General features: G+C 50.5%; 1 protein-coding gene across 6 annotated transcripts in view; it reads right to left on the minus strand.

Moving 5' to 3' along the window:
• KIAA1671 (KIAA1671 ortholog) overlaps positions 1-21,329 on the minus strand; it is a 186,043-nt gene that overhangs the window by 151,612 nt on the left and 13,102 nt on the right. Inside the window, exon 1 of one of the 6 annotated variants that reach the window (XM_033412877.2) lies at positions 12,382-13,184. The exons of the other annotated variants lie outside the window; for them this stretch is intronic. The gene's annotated coding sequence lies outside the window, so the exon portion shown is untranslated. Of the gene's footprint in view, positions 1-12,381; positions 13,185-21,329 lie in introns of those variants that run through there. 6 annotated transcript variants of the gene reach the window in all.

The following is a 21,329-nucleotide window of genomic DNA, read 5'->3' on the forward strand; positions in this document are numbered from 1 at the left end:
AAAGGAATCACACTTGCAAAGTGCTTAGGACACGCCTGTGGGTGCCACACACATCGATGACTGTCCTCATCAATAGTAGTACTATTAACCATTTAGAGAGACTGGGACGAGGAGGGGGCCTGCGGGGCTAGACCTGTGGCCTTCGGTACAAGCGCAGGAAAGACGTGGAGAGCTGGGGGGAGGGACAGACAGACTTCGTCCAGCATCTCCGACAACACAAGGAACCAAAGAGGCTTGGGAAGTGTATACAGCAGGCGCTCAGTACGCAGGAGTTCTGCTTATGATAAAACTCCTCCTCAGAAGATGAACCCAAGAAAATGACCTCCCTGGGCTCGGAGATCCTTTTATACCCAAAGTGGCAACTATGTGCAAAGAGCCCCAGATCTCGGCAGAAACAGGAACAAGTAACCAACCTCTCCCTGCTCACAGCCTCTGGGCTCGTGCTCAGGTTCACCAGAGCCAGCATCCCCCTCTGTCTGCTGGAGCCAGCAGGTCCCTGCCAGAGCTTGCCAGGCCGGGCATGCCAGCCACCGAGTAAGAGCCTGCCCACTGTGGCAGATGCTGTCAGAGCCCCACCCAAACCTCCTTGGCACTGGTGGACAACTTTCTACTGCTGGTGGGACAATTTAGAGGCATGTTTCATAATCTCCCTGAGGTTCCCAGCATACTTCATACCCCAGCTGCCCCCAGCTGCTTTGATTGTTAGCAAAGCCTAATCGTGTCCCACCACCCAAATAAGTCACTTGCCCTGGCACCCCTGACTCAGGCTCTGCTTCTGGGGGAGCCCAACCTAAGATACCCGTCTTTTCCCCAAATCACTGACTCACAAGAGATGGACGTGCTCAGAACACCCATTCTCCCCTAGGGTCTCGTGATGTGATGGTGAGACACACCCCACTGTGAAACGGTCCACAACCCACCGATGACCAAGACGGTGGGAGGTGCCAACGTATGCGCTGGCCAAATGTTTGCAAGTTGCTCTTTTACCAATCATTCAAAAGATTTATTGACCCACTATGTGCCAGGCCCCATGTTCGGGGATGGGGAGATACTGATGAACTCAAAACTCGAGGACCCTGTTTACACAGAGTTTAGAGTTGGGAAGTGGGAAAGACAGGGAATGGATAAGCCAACATGGACAAAGATGGCAGCATGTGACAAGGGAGGTGAAGGGAATGAGGTCTGTGAAGTGAATCACGGTTGAGCCCCATGGATTGGGTGATCAAGGAAGACTTCTTGGAGGAGGTGGCATTTCAGCTGCATAACCTAAAGGATCAGAGGGAGCCAGCCAAGGGAAGACCATGAGGTCTAGAGTTGGAAAAGAGCTCAGGGCATTGAGGGAAAGGCAATTTCTGCTAACCTGGCTGGGCTGAAGTGGCAAAAAGTGGCAAGGGCTGAATCTGGACAAGGGACAATGAGCAGATCTGAGGCCACCTATGAGAGTGCACTTGGGGTTCTCCCAGAAACACCTTCCTCTCCCTGCCTCCCCTGCATCCTGATCTGCTTTCCTGAGTGGGAGAGGGTGGAGTTACCGCCTGCCTGCCAGGAGCCTCCCTGAGTCCCCCACTCCCAGGGGAGGGCGTCTCACATGTCAGCATCCTCCATCCTGTGCGTCCAGGTGAGAACTGCTGGCTCCAAGGCAGGTAGAGGGAGAGGCAGAGAGAGCTGCTTTGAGATCGGCACCTGGCAAGTGGGCATCTGAGTCAGAAGAGAGCTTCGGGTTGCAGCTCCCAGCGTGCAGAATCGAACTCAAATCCTGCCTTTGTGCACTCGGGCTCCTTACCTTCCCTAGCCTCAGCCTCCTCACCTGTTGAATGGGTTTGTGATCCTATCCAGTTCCAAAAGTAGCTGAGAGGTTTGCTAAGGACGTAAAAGTGCATGGCACTGCTTATTTATTGACTCCACTTTTACTGGTCTCCTACTATGTGCCAGGCACTGTACCAGGAGCCGGGATGCACCTGTGAACAAGACGGGGCCAGCTTGGGGGTGGCAGGGGACACATATAATGTTCACACAAGTCGGCAATTACAAAGACAGGATTTTACAAGCACATAGTAGGTGTGTTCCCTCCATCTGAGACCATGTCCTCCACTAAAAGCCCAGAGCCTACAGCCACAACATGGCAAGTTAAGACTCTGGTTTCCTGGCAGAGACCCGGGCATGGGCATCCTTAAAGAATCCAGCTCTTTAGGGGTCCGTCTCAGCTCTGGCAGGGTCCAAGCCCTGGTCCCTACCCCCACCCGCTGGCAACATACCTAAACCCCAGAGACAACCTCTCAGGAGATCAGTTGCGGGCGTGGTCAGTTATGCCAAGGGCGGTGTCCGCCAGCGCAGGCATGAGTCATGTCCTGCTCTGTAGAGGAGGGGGAGGGGTCCCCAGACCCATGTCTGCAAACGCTGATATGGTGTGGCCACGCCAAGGAAGGAGGGGACGCAAGGGGACAAGCCTGGACAGGGCAAACCCAGGTCCCGGACCTCCCCATACTGGTGGAAATAACAAGCCCAACCACAGAACCAGCATTCCATGCTTGCTGTGCGTGTCCCCAGCTCTAAAATAAACTCTGGATAGAGATTATCTCCTTGATTCCTCCCATTACCCCAGGACTACAGGTATCATGATTTTTCCCACTTAAGAAAGGAGGAAACTAAAGCTTAAGGAAATTAAAAGCCTAGTCCAAGGTCACTCATCTTGTCAAACTTCAGAGCCCAAAAGGCTGAACCGCTCTCCTGGATTGGCAGGAATGAAGACAGGGGACAATCTTAAAAATACGGAAGGGTGGGTCCCCAAAGCTGGCCTGAGTGACAGGCACTGCCTGGGCCAGGCCCTCAAAGGACAGAGGGGCTGAGCGGTCAAGGGGAGGCCTTTGGTTGGGGCTTGTGACTTTGGCTGTGTGTCCTGAGCCTCAGCTCCCCTGCTGAGCAAAAGGGCCTGGCACACCCATCAAGGCCCAGGCCCTTCCCACAGGTGTGGCCGGAAGACCAGCCGTCCAGGCTACGGCAGGAGTCCAAGGCCAGCATCCTTGAAGCTGCCCACCTGCAAGTCCAGGTCATGACTCCACCCCTCAAGGATGGGCAAGGCCAGGGCGTGAGCCAGCGCCTGCTGGGCCAGCCTGCTGACACCCAGAGGTGACCTGTTCACACTGGAGCCGGGCTGCAAGCAGTGGTTCTGTAGCCCAACGCCAATACCAGCACCCAAGGCAGCTGGTGGCGTGTGCTCATGTCTGGCACGTGTGTGTGTGTGTGTGTGTGTGTGTGTGTGTGTGTGTGCACGCGCGTGTGTGTGTGGTGGGCCAGGGCTGTTGTTAGAAGCTCAGGCTCTGGAACCACCCCACCTGGGTTTATATACTGCCTCAGCCACTTCTAGTCTGTGTGATCCTGGGCAAATTACAACACCTCTCCAAGCCTCAGTTTCCTCATCTGTAATATGGGGATGATGAGAGCCTCTCTCGGGGGCTGGCTGTGAGAAGTAACTGAATTAAACTAATTAATTAAACTAAGAGTTCAAGAAAGAGCAGCTCTTACTATTTATCGTGGTGACAATGACACCTGTGGATCTCCATGGTAACCACCATTGTCATGTGGGTCCACATACATGGAGCATGTCAGTGGAGGAACTAGATGGGGTGTCATGCATCTGTGGGGGTCATTTTCATCTTTGCCTCATGCTTTGGGGGCTAAAGTAAAAATATATTAGGACCTCCCTGTCCGTCCAGTGGTTAAGACTCCACGCTTCCACTGCAGGGGGTGCAGGTTCAGTCCCTGGTCGGGGAACTAAGGTCCTGCATGCCAAGCAGAGCGGCCAAACAATAAAATAAAATAAAATAAAAATGTATCCCCTACCCCCATCATAAAACATATTCACCCCCCACCCCCCCAGCCCCCCCCACCCCGGCCAGCCACTCAACTAGTTAAGACTCAAAGGAAGCCAAGGCCCCATTTTCACAACACAAGAATAAACATCTAGGGGGCATGAAACTAACAATCCCCATAACCCCTCCAGAGACAGCAACACCCCCGCCTCTCAGGCAGCTCACAGTCAGGGGTGAGGGGAGCCGAGCAGAACGCAAGGAGAAACCCAAGAAAGGTTTCCATACAAACTGTGAGCAAAGTAAAGGGGGCACACCAGGAAGGTACAACAGAGGGAGAGGCAGCAGAACAGCCTGTGCAAAGGTCCTGAGGCAGGAGACCCTTCCAGGGAACCGAAAGTGCAGGGTTTTCCAGGGCCAGAGAACACCAGGCACTGGAGGCTGGAGAGGCGGACCAAGGCATGTGAAACAATCTAGACGCCCAGTGACTGGGGTTTGGTCCAACAGACCATGGTATTCCCTGGAAATTTTATGCACTTGTCCGAAATGAAGTTTACCAAGATGGGTAATGGGAGAAACTAGTTAACAGCATGATTTAAGTGGGAAAAAAAGGACGCTTCAAAGCTGTATACATCTGGGGTTTTGAAAAAAGACTGTAATCAGCATAATCTATGGGAAAACCAAAGGCACCCTCAAAAATACAAAAATCCCCATGCCAAAAGTTCACGGTGATTATCCAGTGGTGGTGGGCTTACTTCGGAGGGTATTTTTTCTTCCTGGTGCTTGGCATGTATAATGTTCCATCAGAAAAAAATTTTTCATGTTTAACAAAGAGTGAGAAAAAAGCTCCCTGCCATCTTCTGCCTAGATCCCCAAAGCCCAGAGAGGTTTCTGGAGCTGCGTTTTAAAGAGGATAGCCTTCTTTTCTGTTCAAATCTCAAACAAAGCCTGCTGGGCAGAGGTCCCGGCAGGGGGGACACTCGCCCCGCACACCCTCCCGGCACCAACACAGCAGCTAAGACAACAGCCAGTGTTTTCTTGGGGGGACGTGAAGAGGAGGGCTCGTGAGCTCTGATTAAACCCCGTGAACTCGTCCCAAATAGTTGCTTCCCCACCCAGGGACTCTCCCTTTCCTGTGGCTCAGGGTCTGCCTTCCTCCCACATCTTCCCTTGGGCCAGCCCATCCCCTCAGAGCCCTGACCAGCCCTGAATTCCTGGGGCCTGGAAGGCCAGAGTCTTCCATCTTCGAGACCACGCAGCCCAAGCTTCTAGGTTACACTGGTGAGGAGAGCCCGAGGGGGAAGAAAGTTGCCCAAGGACATCCAGGAAGCCCGGGCAAGGTCCACACTGGAACCTGGACCTCCTCACCAGGACCATTCACTCAACAAATATCCATTAATTAAGCACCGACTATGTGCATGGGGGATGCAGCCTCACAGCAAAACTGACAAGGGCTCTGCTCTAGAAGGCAGAGCTGTCAGTAGACAAAAGGAAAGGAAGAAATCGTTTAGGAGCCGACCAGGGCTGTGGAGGGAATAAAGCAGGGTTATGTGATAAGAGTCAGGGTTGCGGGGAGCAACTCTACCCTGGGGGGATGGGGAGGGGAGGGGACTGACACCTGAGCTGAGACCCAAGGGAAGGGGAGGAGCCTGCCATGCAAACAGCTCAGGAAAGAGCCTTCCAAAAGGAAGGCCAGAGGCAGGCAGGTGGGAAGGGAGAGGATGAGGTCATCTGGAGGGGCAGGATGGATGGGGGGGCGGTCAGGCAGAGCCTCTGTGGGAAGGAGTGGGAATCCACTCCAATGTGGGCTTTAGCAGGGCTGTGAACCATCTGGAAGCTCACTCCGGGCACCCAGAGGAGAATAAACTGCCGAGGACAAGAGTGGAGGCCCCTGCTGCCTCCCAGGTGCAAGAGGCGGCGGGCCTGGGCAGGTTCAGTGACAGTGGGACGGAGAGAAGAGATGTTATGGCTTTAAAAACAGATGATGCGGGCTTCCCTGGTGGCGCAGTGGTTGAGTGTCCACCTGCCGACGCAGGGGACACGGTTTCATGCCCCCTTCCGGGAAGATCCCACATGCCGTGGAGTGGCTGGGCCCATGAGCCATGGCCAGAGTCTGCGCGTCCGGAGCCTGTGCTCCGCAACGGGAGAGGCCACAACAGTGAGAGGCCCGCGTACCGCAAAAAAAAAAAAAGATGATGGGACTGGCTGAAGGACTGAATGTGAGGGTGAGAGGAAGAGCGTGAACCCCCTCCCAACATGAAGCAGGGAAACCAGAAGGGACCGAAAAAGTTCAATTCAGAACTCCCACCATGAATGTAAATTGGTGCAGCCACTATGGAAAACAGTATGGAGGGTCCTCAAAAAACTAAAAATAGAGTTGCCATATGATCCAGCAATCCCACTCCTGGGCATATATCCAGACAAAACTATAATTCAAAAAGATACATACATCCCAACGTTCACAGCAGCACTATTCACGATAGCCAGGACATGGAAACAACCTAAATGTCCATCAACAGATGAACGGATAAAGAAGATGCGGTACACATATACAATGGAATACTACTCAGCCACAATAAAGAACGAAATAATGCCATTTGCAGTAACATGGATGGACCTAGGGATTATCATACTAAGCGAAGTAAGTCAGACAAAGACAAATATCATAGGACATCACTTGTATGTGGCACCGAAAATATGACACAAATGAACATATCTACGAAACAGACTCACAGACAGAGAACAGACTTGTGGTCGCCAAGTGTGGGGGAGGGAAGGATTGGGAGTTTAGGATTAGCAGGTGTAAACTATTACATATAGGATGGAGAAACAACAAGGTCCTACTGTACAGCACAGGGAACTAGATTCAATATCCTGCGATAAACCATAATGGAAAAGAATATGAAAAAGTATATATGTATAATGGAATCACTTTGCTGTACAACAGAAATTAGCACAACATTGTAAACCAGCTATACTTCAAAAAATTAAAAACAAACAAACGAACAAACCATCCCACCACTCAGAATCAGGCAGCATGCCGGGCCTGGTGATTCACCACTAGCGCAAAGGGCAGAGTCAGGGAGACCTGGGTTCAAATCCTGGCTCCACCACTTACTGGTTGCATGACCTTGGACACGGCAATCCCCCTGCCCAAGCCTGGGTTTCCTCACCTGTGAAATGGAGACAGTGATGCAGAGCCCGAATGGGCACGGAGGGCCCCAGGGCAGCAACTGGGACAGAGCGGTTCCCTTTCCTCCCCTGTCTTTGGGGCTGACGCCCACTGCGATCCTCAGGTGAGTTAAATCACCCCAAAGCCCATTTTTAAAGAACTAACATCAATAGTGACCTTCTCCCCAAAAGGATCATGTGAAGAAGAAATGGGAATTCTTCCCACTGAGGGGGGTCGGAACAGAGACACCCTAAACATAACAAGCAGGCTCCCAGCCCCAGGGCAGTAGTCTCTAGAATCCTGCGACCCACAGAGGGAGCTCAGCAGGACCCTCTCTAGCTACAGCACTTCGGTCGCTGCCCCCTCCCTGGAGCATGAGGAATGAAGGCCAACACGATTCAGGGCTCAAAGGATGCGAGGTCAGACTCAAATGCAAGCTTGGTTTCAGAAAATCACTCTCCCCCCGGCAAGCCTCGGGTTCCCCACTTGGAAAGCAGAAATAAGGAGCCCAACCTTGCAGGAGTCCATAAGATTAGCCGTGGGGGGAGGTGCCTGCCCGGGCTGGGGGCTCAGGAGGTGCGTTCTCGGGACCAGGAGCACGACGCTGAATTAATGGCTCCAAAAAATATCCAGGTCCTAAGCCCCGGAAGCAGGATCCCTGTTACCGTACATAGAAAAAGGGTCTTTGCAGATGTGCTTTCGTTCAGGATCTTGAGATGGGAGGATAAGCCTAGATTACCCAGGTGGGCCCTAAATGCAGTCACACGCGTCCTTATAAAAGGGACACAGAGGGAGAATTTGCCTAGGGAAGGGAAAAGGCCATGTGACAGCCTCAGCAGAGAGACACTTGACATGCTCAGCTGCGGCTCTGAAGATTCAGGAGGGGAACTGGGAACGCGGCAGCCTATAGAAGCTGGAAAAGGCAAGGATTCTCCCCAACAGCCCCTGGACGGAGCCGACACCTCGGTTCTCGCTCAGTGAAACTGATTCCAGAACCAGAAGAGAATAAACGTCTGTTGCTTTAAGCCTTTAAGGTCTGTAATAATTTGTTCGAGCAGCCACAAGAAACCAATACAGAGGCGTTTGGCACTCCAAGCCCAAAGGACTGGATCAAGATTTATAGCCAGATGCAGTCCTGGGCCAAGTTAGAATTTCCGCAGGAGGAGCCTGGGCGTGGCTATTTTTATGGAACTCCCAGGGGGACGCCAGGGATCGTCCAGGGGTGAGAAGCACAGGGTCTGCGAGCAGTAGGAGCTCAGAAAGCAGCCGCTTTTCAGCCGCAGCCTCCCCAGCCCTCATCCCCTGCAACACAGCCACCTGTCACTCTCTGCCTCCCCCCAGGGCTGTGAGCGCCCCAGGGCAGGGGTCCCCGCCTCACTGCCCTGAACTCATCATCACCAGGTATTTCCAAACCCTGTATCTGGGAACAATGTGTGGCCCCAACCCAGACCAAGGAGGAATTACAGCATCAAGCCCTGAAGCACTAGGATGGGGGTTGACCTGGGGGCTGAGGGGGACCAGAGGAAGGAGGACCAGGGGCTGCCAGGATGGGGAGTGGAGAAGACGTCCTGCAGGGGAGACACCTGAGCTAGGTCTTGAAAAAGGCACTAAATCCCAGTGCAGTGGATGCTGTCAGTATCCTATGCAACTCTGAACACTCCCACAATTTTCAAAAGCCCTGTAGTCTCTGCCTGAGGGCTTTCCCCTGCCCTGGGGGCCTGGGTGCAAGACAGCCGGAAGTAGCCAGGAGTTGACGCCCCAGGAGTTGGAGTATAAATACCCCAGCTCTCCCATCCCTCGGGGAAACACCTGAGGTGCAACATCCTCATCAAAATCTAAAATGGCCGAGCTCTCATCTCCGGGACCTCACTACCCATCTCTCCCCTTCACCCTCTGGCTTGGGCCACGCACACTTTTCTGTTCCTTGTACTTGCACCACCCCACCCCCCTCCGCCAACTCCTCCCTACACCTCAGACCTTTGCTCCCGCTGTTCCCACTGCCTGGACAAGGGGCTGACTCTCCCTCCACTCAGTTCTCCACTTAAATGTCATTTCTTCAAAGGGGCTTTCCCTGAACACTAAACAGAAGCGCTTCCGTCTCACTGCTGTATCCTCTGTACCACCCTTCTCACCGACCAAAATGATCTGTCGGCTTACTCACTTTGATTCTGTCTAGAATCCCATGGGTCAAATCTCTTTTTGTAGGGCCTGTGAGCTAAGGATGGTTTTCACATTTTTATTTTGTTTTGTTTGTTTGTTTGTTTGTTTTTGCGGTACGTGGGCCTCTCACTGTTGTGGCCTCTCCTGTTGCAGAGCACAGGCTCCGGACGGGCAGGCTCAGCGGCTATGGCTCACGGGCCCAGCCGCTCCGCGGCATGTGGGATCTTCTCGGACCGGGGCACAAACCCGTGTCCCCTGCATCGGCAGGCGGACTCTCAACCACTGTGCCACCAGGGAAGCCCACACATTTTTAAACCACTGGGGAAAAAAATCAAAAAAATAATATTTCGTGTGTCAACATGAAAATTATAGGGAAACCACGTTTCAGTGTCCCTGAATAAAATCTGATTGGAGCAGTGCGGCATGCACTGGGCTACACGTTGTGTCTGGTGGTCAGCAGTTGTGATGGGGGTCTTATGATCTGAAGAGCTGAAAATAGTTACTATCTGGTCCTTTTCAGGAGAAGCTGGCAGACCAGGGTGTGGGAGCTTGTCTGTCTCTTCCATAGGTGAGTCCCTGGGGGCTGCACAGGGCCAGGCCCAGGCAGGTGCTGGAATAACAAAGGGTGGATGATTAACCCAAGGACCTGTCTCCAGCAAGGGGTTGAGCATCACCCAGATTTGCAGTGAGTGGATGGGTGGAAGGACAGATGGATGGATGGATACATGGATGGATGGATGAATGAATGAAATATACACGCCTCAAAGGGAAGCTACAGGCATCACCCCTTGGGGTGGCCCAAAGTCCCTCCACGGAGTCCCAAACCAGAGTCTGACATCCCCTGGGTGGGCGTCCCTCTGACAACACCAGGCTGGCCTTGACATTCTGTGGGCCCAGAACGCTAAAGAGAGGATGTGATTCATTCGCCAGGGCCTTTCACCAGGAGAGGAAGGAAACCAGCCCTCAGATCCCGAACCAAGTTTAACTCCTCTCCGCCACACACACACGCACACACACAGCATCTCTCAGCCCTGCCGGGTGAGGAGTCCGTCCCAGCAGCTAGGCTTGGGGAGGGAGTCAGCAGCGTCTGGCTCAGCTGTCTCCCCAGGCAGCACCCCACAGCTCTCTCAAAACAGTTGGAGAAAAATCCTCATCAGAAGGGGGGCATCCCAGAGCAACCCCTCCGTCTCCCTCCCGCAGACCCCAGCACCGAGACAAAGAGAGAACTAAAGAAACAAGAGACCCGAGCAGGAAATAACGACCTCGCCCCACACTGGGAAGCTCAGATCCAGCAAATAAGCCTGTCTCTCAGGAGGATGTTAGCGTCCTCAATACCTGGGAGATGGTACTTAATTTATGTTGTCAATCCCAGGACGGGTTCAATGAACATGTTCACACTTTGGAATGTTTCATCCCAATAGATACGAATTTTTACTTCTCAAGAAGAACAGAGTTCTTTTCCATGTGAATAGACACCCCAAATGTCACAGAAACATCAGCTCAAAGGTTCTGGGACAGTCTTAACTATCCTGCCATTTCCTTTGGGCCTTGGCCCAAGATTTTATCACAACCCTCCAAAATGCTCTTTGGTGAACAGGGCAGTGTTTATTGCCCTTGGCCTGCTTTTTCTCCTCTGGAGCTCTGCTCTGAAGGGGAGGATCCTAGCAGCTCACAGATATAAGGGAATTAACTCCACACTAAGTTGCCAAAGCTACCTTATCCCCATCGCATAGCTAAACCTTCCCTGGGCTGAGCAAATGACACAGCACAGGCAGCAACAGGTGTAAAATCAATGCATCTCCCCTGCCCCCGAATCCCAGCTGTCTCTGAAAATGGACCTTCAAGGTCCAAGGACCTTCACCTCCAGGTGCCTGAGCATTCATAAGACAGAAGACACTGGTGAGTGTCTTGAGTGCTCTTCATCCTAGCTGTGTGATCCTAGGAAAACTGCTTAACCTCTCTGGGCCTTCGTTTCCTCAGGGATATTAGCACTGCCCTACCTCCCTTTTTTAAATCTGAAGATTAAAGCACTCGTGGGAAGCAAATGTGCTGGGGTAAACCTTAAAGCATGTATACTGTTGGTCACTGCCATGCCCCTTCCCCGTCTATAGTTAGAATAACCTTGTTTTTTTAAAAAAAACAAAACAGGGAACTATATTCAATATCCTGTGATAAACCGTGAATGGAAAAGAATATAAAAAAGAATGTATGTATATGTATAACTGAGTCACTCTGCTGCACGACAGAAATTAACACAACATTGTAAGTCAACTGTACTTCAATTAGAAAAAAAAAAGATGACCGTTTTCCAAAAAAGGGAATCCAATCACATCACGCCCCCATTTAAACTCGTCAGAGGCGCTTAGGATGAAATCCATCCCCTTTCCGGGGCTTCGTGCTGCAGCCCCCCAGTCTCTCTGCCCTCAGCCCTGACAGCTCCCCTTGTTTACCCTGCCCCCGTCACACTCGCCTCAGCTGCCCTCCCACCGGAAAGCCTTCGCACATGCTGTTCCCTCTGCCTGAATGACCCCCTCCCCCCAACTCCCCACCCTCCCTGACCACACACACGTTTAGGTCTCAGCTTTAATGGCCCTTCCTCAGCATAGTGGGTTGAATAGTGTCCTCCTAAAATTCATGTCCATCTGGAATCTCGGAATGTGACTTTATTTGGTCTTTGCAGACATAATGATGTCTCAATGCAGTCATATTGCATTAGGGTGGGCCCTGATCCAATGACTGATGTCCTCATAAGAAAAAAAAATGCAGATATACAGACACAAGCCAAGAAACACTGAGGACTGCCGGAAGCCACCAGAAACTGGAAGAAGAAAGGGTTCCCCTTAGAGCCTTTGAGGGAGTGTGGCCCTGCTGACACCTTGATTTTGGACTTCTAGCCTCCAGACTGTAAGGGAATACATTTCTGTTGTTCTAAGTAACACAGATTGTGGTTACTTGTTACACCAGCCTCAGAAAAATCTGAGCCGACCGCTCAGCTAAAGCACCTCTCCCAGACTATCTTCAAAGCCTCCTGCACCTCTTCCCCTCCCTGCCATGTCCGCCTCCCCGCCAGCCCATAAACTCCCAGGGAGAAGGGGTCTCAGCTGCCGGGTTTCCTGCGGCAAGCAGCTCAGAGCCTAGCCCCAGCAGGCATCCAACAGTAGTTTCCAAATGAATTAATCTGACAGATACACGAAGGGAAGCTCAGAGAGACCAAGGGAAGCTCAGAAAGGTCAAGGGACTCACCCAAGGTCACGCTCCAGGAAGAGGCACACCGCTGGCCTCCACACCGGTGATCCGAGGAGCCGGGATGCCTATGTCCACCCCACAGGGACTCCAGCGCTGCAGGACAGGCCTCTTCTCCCTCCTGACTCCCAACTACGAGGTCCGCGCCCTCTGGGCTCTGTGCCCGACCCAGGACCTGACCTCCTTGGCAGGGACCCGTCTCAACTCAATGAACCTGTAGATAAAAGCCTCTTCAGTCCTGGGACAGCCGTGGGGCAAGGGATGCCCTGGGCTCGAGTTAATCCCACACCCACAGGGCAGTTCGGGGCGATGGCCACTCAAGACGGTGGGCCTCGCCCACGGGAATCCACTCTCCCTGTCACCCTGGCTCCTCCCTCACGCCCTCATTGCCTGACTTTGCAGCTATGAAGCATGGGAGGCCACATAGTCCAAGCGCTGGACAATAAATAGCACTGACTCATGAAGGAAAAGTAGTTCCAGGCAGGAGAACATCTCCACCGGGTGCTAGCCTGTCCTTAACACTTATGTAACACTTGCTAATTACACCTTGTAATAAAGAGAGCAATACCCTTGCGGGTGGCAGCATTTACAGTCTGGCCTCCGCCTACGCACTTTCTGCATCCGGGGTTTCCGCATCCACGGATTCAACAGACCGCGCACCGTGTACTGTTTCCCACCCGCAGTTGGTTGCATCCGAGGATGAGGAAGCCACCGATACGGAAGGCCGCCTCCTAGACTGGACTTAAGCATCCGCCGATTTGGGTACCCGGGTGACTCTTAAAACCAATCCCCCGCAGATACCGAGGGATGACTGAATTTAGTTGAAATCTGCTGACACGGTTTGCTTGCCTTTGTACCTTGAAAGTAAACTTCTGTTTATGGCCAGAGATACTGGCTTTTCCAATGTTGTTGTTGTTGTTGTTGTTTTCGTTTTTTGCGGTACGCGGGCCTCTCACTGCTGTGGCCTCTCCCGTTGCGGAGCACAGGCTCCGGACGCGCAGGCTCAGCGGCCATGGCTCACGGGCCCAGCCGCTCCGCGGCATGTGGGATCCTCCCGGACCGGGGCACGAACCCGTGTGCCCTGCATCGGCAGGCGGACTCTCAACCACTGCGCCACCAGGGAAGCCCGGCTTTTCTAATTTTTACATAGATTTGTTTCAGTACACCTAGGTGGGGTGGCTTTAAAGTATTAGGTGACTAATAGCATAGAAAGTATACAGGCATACCTCGTTTTTTGGCCCTTCGAAGATACTACGTTTTTCACAAATTGAAGGTCAGTAGCAACCCTGCGTCGAGCAAGTCTATAGGTACCGTTTCCCAAAAGCCTTTGCTCACTTCCTGTCTGTGTCACATTTGGTAACTCTCGCGATATTTCAAACCCTCCACCAGCAAAAAGGTTACGATTAGCTGAAGGCTCAGATGATGACTAGCATTTCTGAGCAATAAAGTATTTTTTTAATTAAGGTACGTACATTGTCTTTTTAGACATCATGCTATTGCATCCTTAAAAGACTACGGTATAGTGTAAACATAACTTTTATGTGCATTGGGAATCCAAAAGTTCATGTGACTCGCTTTTTTATCGTGTTGGCTTTCTTGTGGTGGTCTGGAACCGAACTCGCAGTATCTCCGAGGTATGCCTGTAGAGACGGGGCAAAAATTATGAAGATGGTGTGGGGATGACAGAGCTTGGGGAACTCAGCACTCATTCATTCATCATTCATTCATTAACTCACTCACTCTAGCGAAGACGCAGACACACACATGTCCCTCGGGTATTTTTGTGATAAATTCCTAGCTTTAGCCAGAGTCGAGTGACATGTTATATGGGCGTGCCTCTTGGGCCAGGTGCCCGTAAGAATCACCTGGGGAGATTTCTTTTTTAAATCAGATGCTCGGGCCCCACCCCAGACCCACGGAGTATTAGCCTCCAAATGGTGGTCCCAGCACCTGTATTTTCTTAAAGCTGCCGGGGGTGGGAGGGTATTTCTTCTGAACAGCCAAGTGCCAGGTATTCAGCCGCTGCTTCCTCCCCAGTGACCCAGAAGGTGGGACTACGTTGCCCAGAGAGCATCCCAGAAGAATAAGATCCGGGCCGTAAACGTTTCTCCCAAAAAAAGACACATGCCGGGGTGTGCCCTGGGTCAGTGAGAATCGAGTTCTTTAGCGTTTCCTCGGCATCTAACCCAGGCCAGCATCCCTGTGGCGGCCCTGGGGCTCATCCTGAGAAAGTTCCCAGTCGGGTGGGAGAGGCCAAAATATTTCCAGAAAACGCATCCCATGATGCAGCAGACATTCTAACAGGAACTGAGGCCTCACAAATACAGCTTCTAAGAATCTCTCACAAAAATCAGGTGCCAGCCACACCTATTAGGATGGCTGGTGTTTTTTAAAAAAAAAAAACAGAAAATAACAGGTGTTGGTGGGATGCGGTTGTACGTTGCTGGTGGGAATGTAAAATGGTGCAGCTGCTGTGGAAAACAGTATGGTGGTTCCCCAAATAATTAAAAGTAGAATTATCATACCATCCATCAATCCTAGTTCTGGGTAACTACCTAAAATAATTGAAAGGAGGATCTCAAAGCGATATTTGTACACCCATGTTAATAGCAGCATTCTTCACAACAGCTAAAATGTGGTAGTAACCCAAGTGTCCAGGTACACGACTGAGGAATGGATAAACAAAGTGTGGTGTTTATGTACAATGAAATAGTATTCAGCCTTAAAATGGAAGGAAATTCTGACAAAGGCTACGACGTGGGTGAACCTAGAGGACATTATGCTCAGTGAAATAAGCCAGACACAGAAGGACAAATATTGCCTGAGCCCACTTACATAAGGCATCTAGACTAGTCAAATTCACAGAGACAGAAAGTGGAGTAACAGTTATCAGGGGATGCGGGAAGCTGGGAATGGGGAGCTAGTGTTTAGTGGGTGCAGTTTCAGTTTTGCAAAATGAAAAGAATTCTGGAGATGGATGGTGATGACGGTAGCATATTTAATGCCGCTTGCACGGTACACCTAAAAATGGTTAAGATGCTAAATTTACATTATGTGTACTTCACCACAATTTTAATATGATTTTTATTTTTGAAATCTGGTGGCAGATTTTGCTGCCTGGGTTCAAATCCCAGTTCTACCATGGTGGCCTTAGGCAAGTTATTTTGCCTTTCTGTACCTTAGTTACCACATCTGTAAAAAGGGTATAAAAATAACAATCCCTGCCTTATGGGGCCACTGGGAGGATGAAATGAGTTAATCGTTATAAAGTGCAGAGCAGCCAGCGTGCCTGGTTCACAGCATGTGTTCAATGTGTTAACAGCTATATGATGGTGGTGGCTGTTATTACCATCCCCCCTCTGAGCTTTTGGAGGACACCCACATGAAAAATATGTAGGTCCAGGGGAGTGTATTTTTGGCCTCGTGGTTTGGTTAATGCCAGGTGCCACTTATGAGTAAGGAATAAAGACTATGTACTGCAGGTGAGAAAGTGGAGAAATTAAACTCAGTGAGGACAGAGGCCAATTCAGCAATAAAATGTCCCTGCCCGGAGCCCAGAGTCAAGAGCCCTCTGCCCTCAGCTTGCTGGGTGACACAGGTCAAAGACCCTGCCCTCTCTGGGCTTCAGCAACCCCAGCTCTCCCACCCCACCCCGCTGCGAATCTAAGGGTGAGAAACCAGTCCACAGAACAACCTGTGAGCACATCACACCCCTGGGCCCCACCAGAACCCCGGGGGAGGGAAGGGGGGTGCCCCCAAGTGACCACAGGGTTAGAGGGACTTGGACACACTCAGGCCTTTCTGTTTCTGACTCACACCCCAGCAGGAAGTTGGGGGTGGATCCTGCCTACCATCCACCCATTCGCCTCACCAAGGCCAATGACCCCATTCGTCAAGGGCCCAGACAGCAGAACACAGAGTCCCTGGTCTTGGACCAATATTTTATCCAGCATCTCTGGACAGGAAGGGCCCCTGAGGGTTCACATCATCCATCCCCCTGCCTCCATCACCCTTTGGTTTCCCCCTTTTCAAAGAAATACATCCCCAAGTTTGCAAGGTCATCCAATAAACACACTCAGATGCATCCAATGCTGATACTGTGGAAACATTATTATTATATTAATAATAATCATAATAACAGCTTCCAAAGACATGCCAAGCTAATAAGAACTTCACAGGCAGCATCTCAATCGATCCTCATAACAGCACATTCAAATTGGTTCTCCCGTCATTCCCATTGTACAGACAGGGAGACTGAGGCTGGGGGCTCAACTTGCCCGGAGTCACACAAGCAGCAAATGGTGAAGCCAAAGACTTGAGCCCAGGCTTCCTGGACACAAGAGCCTGCCTGCTCTCCTCCATCTACCCCCTCCTCCATTACATGGCCATTTACTGAGCCCCTACTACAGGCCCAACCCTTATCAGTCCTTTGAAGCAGGCCTATCACACCCATTTGGCAGATGAGGAAACAGAAGTAGAGGCAGGTGATGTGACTTGTCCAGAGGCAAGACTGGAACTGGGGTCTGTCTCTTTGTGGAACCGTGGTCCTCCACACTGGGCTGTGATTCTGCTGGTCCAGTTACCCCGCCTCGGTCTCCCCCTTCCCCTCTCCACTGGCAGGGTCCCTGGAAGGCTTTGTCCTACTGGGGCGGGGAGGACCGAGGCAGCATTTCTCCTGCAAAACCCGGCACACTCAGGCGCTGCCAGAGGCAGGTGGCCCATGGGCTGAGCCGGGGGTGGGCCCCAGCATGCGGGGGATGGGTGGGGAAAGTGCCAAGCCCATTCCTCCACCTGCTGGGGTGCTGGGTGCTGGACTATCTTCAAGCCATGACCGGCCCGGTGGGCTCCCCAAGTCACCTGGCGGGTGGCCAGTGGGTGCTGGAGCTCCACCCAGACAGCTCGGGGGCTGTGTGGCACCCCCAGCCAGCTCACACCTGCTGTGGGGGGCAGCAAGGACGGGTGCCTCCAACAACAGGGGGGCTCAAGGGGGCCGGGAGGGTGTCGGGGGGAAGAAGCAGGAATTAGGTGGCAGGAATCCTGACATCTTGTCCCTGCGCAGCAGCTCCCAGCTGGCTCTGTGACCTTGAGAGAAACACGCACTCGAGGCCTTTTGTTCCCTCCCCTAGAAAGGAAGGCTTCCAAAGGAAAGGCACAAAACTCCAGACAGCCTGGTTAGGGCTCGGATCCAATGCCCGCCCCTGGGGATTCTGCCATCCTGCTCCATAGACAGAGAGTTGCCAAATGTGGACCAATCCTCCAGGGAGGGATGCGCAGGGCTCAGCGTTCCCGGCTGCAGCGGGGCCAAGGGCCCCGAGTCGCTGGCTCAGGATGGGGAGAGGAAGGACCAGGTTGTCAGGGGCCTTGGAGACCAGCGATGGGTAGACTTGTTTGGTTCCCAGCCAGCGGCCTCCCGCAGGGCATGCAGTAGGCACGTGGCCAGCCCACGCGGAACGGAGGGGAGCGTGGATGGTGCAGGGAAACCCGTCCCTGCTGCTGAAAAAATAAGCCAAAGCTCCCATCCACCGCCGGTGAGTCAGCAGTGTCATTGCAAGAGCCAAGGGAGGCCATATGAAATGAGTAGGGACTTTGGCTCCCCGTTCTGCCCGTGCTGGCTGTGTTTGCTGAGTCACCTCCCTCTTGAGGCTCAGTTTTCTCATCTGCAAACAGGGACCAATATTGCTGACCTGGTAGGGTCATCCTCAGGTTGTACCGTATGAAATTACCATATTCCACCATTGTCGGGCTACAAAAACGGCACTTTCACACGTTCAACCCAATATGTGGACGGGGGCAGCGTACAGCATGCGAGCAGTCAACGCTGAAATTTAAGTCTCTCCTCTGTTCTAGCAGAAGACTGTGTTTTTCTCATTCATGGGACAAAATGGAAAATATCTCATCACACCCCCCTCCCCCAAATATAACAACGACAGGACACGATAAAACAGCTCACTTTGTGGGTGGCCTGTTAAGGGTTTACAATGTACGGTCCCAAGTACATCAGGGCATGGGGTGTGTATGTACCACAGTGATAACGCAGCGGAAGGAAGGCTGGCATTGAAATATTTTTATCCAAAAAAAAAGAAAAGAAAAAGGCACTGTAAAGGCCCAGTTGTGGCAGATAGTTTTTTTTTTTTAATTTTTAAAACTTTTTTAACATCTTTATTAGAGTATAATTGCTTTACAATGGTGTCAGTTTCTGCTTTATAACAAAGTGAATCAGTTATACAGCAGATAGTTTTTTGAAAGTAACTTGTAAAGCATTTACCATATTCTTAATTTGCAGTCTTTGCAGACTTGTGCACATATATTCCTCTTTCAGAATAGTTTTGCAAATTGTACACAGACAAAAAGAGAGGGAACTTTTGAGTAAAGAAATTGCATTTATAAATGATCTGTATTAGAATATAATAAATCTCCAGTTATAGTAAAAAAAAAAAAAACAGGCTTTAAGTGATGTATTTCCCCATGCTTTAGATCAAATATAACCAGCACGTTGAACATCCTTTTTAATATTTTTTAGTTTTTAAAAAATGAGTCAAAATGTCGTCGAGCCATACAATGGAGTATTATTCGGCCATAAAAAGGAATGGAGTCCTGATACACTTGACAACACGGCTGAACCCTGAAAACGTTATGCTGAGTAAAAGGAGTTAGAATTAAAACTACATACAGTATGATTCCATTTATATAAAATGTCCAAAATAGGCAAATTCGAGAGACAGAAAGTAGATTAATGGTTACCAGGGGCTGGGGGAATTGGAAGGAAGTGGGGAATGACTGCAAATGAATACGAAATCTCTTTTTGTGGTCATAAAAACGTCCTGAAATTGTGACTATACTAAAAACCACTGAACTATACACTTTCTTAATTCTTTTTATTTAAAAATTTTTAAGGTATAATTGACATACAACATTATATTAGTTTCAAGTGTGTATGTTGCAAAATGATTACCACAATAAGTCTAGCTAACATCCATCACCACTCATAATTACAAAAAGTTTTTTCTTGTGATGAAACTTTTAAGATCTACTCTCTTAGCAGCTTTCAAATATGCAATACAATATTATGAACTTAGAGTCACCGTGCTGTACATTACATCCCCAGGACTTATTGCATAACTGCAAGTTTGTACCTTTTGATCACCCATTTCAACCCCCAGGCCCCCAGCCCCCACTTGGCAACCACCAATCTGTTCTTTGTATCTATGTACTGGAGGTCTTGTTTTTGTTTGGGGTTTGTTGGGGTTTTTTTAGATTACACATACAAATGAGATCATCTGGTATTTGTCTTCCTCTATCTGACTTATTTCACTTAGGTTAATCCTCTTGAGGTCCACCCATGTTGTCACAAATGGCAAGATTTCACTCCTTTTATGGCTGAATAATATTCCATTGTATATATATGCCACACCTTCTTTATCCACTCATTCATCGATGGACACTTACGTTGCTTTCATATCTTGGCAATTATGAATAATGCTGCAATGAACACGGGGGTGCAGATGTCTTTTCAAGATAGTGTTTTCATTTTCTTTGGATAAATACCCAGAACTGGAATTGCTGGATCATATGGTAGTTCTATTTTTAACTGTAATTTGAATTGTACGCTTTAAATGAATGAATCATATGGTAAGTGAATTGTATTTCAATAAAGCTGTTACTTTAAAAAGTGAGTCAAGTTCAAGAAAAACATTAACCGAGGAACAGTCCCAGGTGGTACATAAACATGAAAACTTTTCAAGGTGATACAGGAATGACTGGAGTTTGGAAAACACAGAGTTGATGCATTAAATCCTCAAAACAGAGGCTCTACATGGGTTCACATCCCACCTCCTGAGTGACCATGGGCTAGGGACTTCACCTCTCTGGACCTCAGTTTCCTCATCTGGAAAATGGGAACAAGAAGAGTTCCTGCCTCTCTGAGTCACCATGAGAATGAAGTGAGTTAGCACGTGCCTGGCACATCCTAGGGGGTCGACGGAAGGATCAATGGGGGACCAGATCTTTTGGGTGGTTCTGACCATGCGTTCATGAGCACAGGGTCCCGAATTCAAATCTCTCAGAAATACCTTTTCCTGAGTAGGTGAAGTGAGATAAAGCACGTAAAGCATTTAGCAAGTGCTCAATAGACATTAACTTATTATTTTCGTTGTTGTTATCACTGTGATATCTGCCTGGGTGGTAACATTTTGGTTGATTTTTATTTTGTATTTTTATTTTTTGCTTGTGTTCTATAATGATTCTGTCTTGTTTCGGTACTAAGAACTACCCAAAGAATTATATTTAGTACTTAGCATCTTTCTCTAGTACGATCTTAGATTTCAGATAGAAGGGAAAACCAGCTGGGGTCCCGGCCTGTTCCAGCCGCCTACCCCGCCCCCTCACAGTAGACACACGCTGGAACTGAAGATTTCCCAGCATCGGTCGGCCTGTGGAAGCACAGTTAGAGGGAAACCCCCCGCCCGTACTCCAAGCCAGCAGAAGGTGAAGATTGTAGCCAGAGCCCGAGGCAGCAGCCCGCAAGAGCAGTTATCCTCCCAACACCCTGCCTCCATGATCCACCCCTAAAAGTACAGTTTGCGGGTGCAAATTTTGTACCATCCTCCACAACAACAGCCAGATTAATCACGCCCAAATTTGGGAGAGACGCTTGGGATGTACTGTGTCGTGGGTACAACATTCACTCTGGAGGATCCTGGGGGTACCCCCAGGATGCGGAGACCATCCTTCAGAGCAGCTGAAGTGGATAGACGGCCAGGAGGACTGCCGATGGGGGCAGGGGCATGGCACTGAAATGGACAAGGAAAACCTGGTTTTCTTTTTTTTTTTTGGCTGTGCCATGAGGCATGCGGGATCTTAGTCCCCCAGCCAGGGATTGAACCCACGTCCCCTGCATTGGAAGCTCGGAATCTTAACCACTGGACCGCCAGGGAAGTCCCAAACCTGGA

The sequence above is a fragment of the Orcinus orca genome, chromosome 15 (genome assembly GCF_937001465.1).
Source record: "Orcinus orca chromosome 15, mOrcOrc1.1, whole genome shotgun sequence".
Taxonomy (NCBI): domain Eukaryota; kingdom Metazoa; phylum Chordata; class Mammalia; order Artiodactyla; family Delphinidae; genus Orcinus; species Orcinus orca.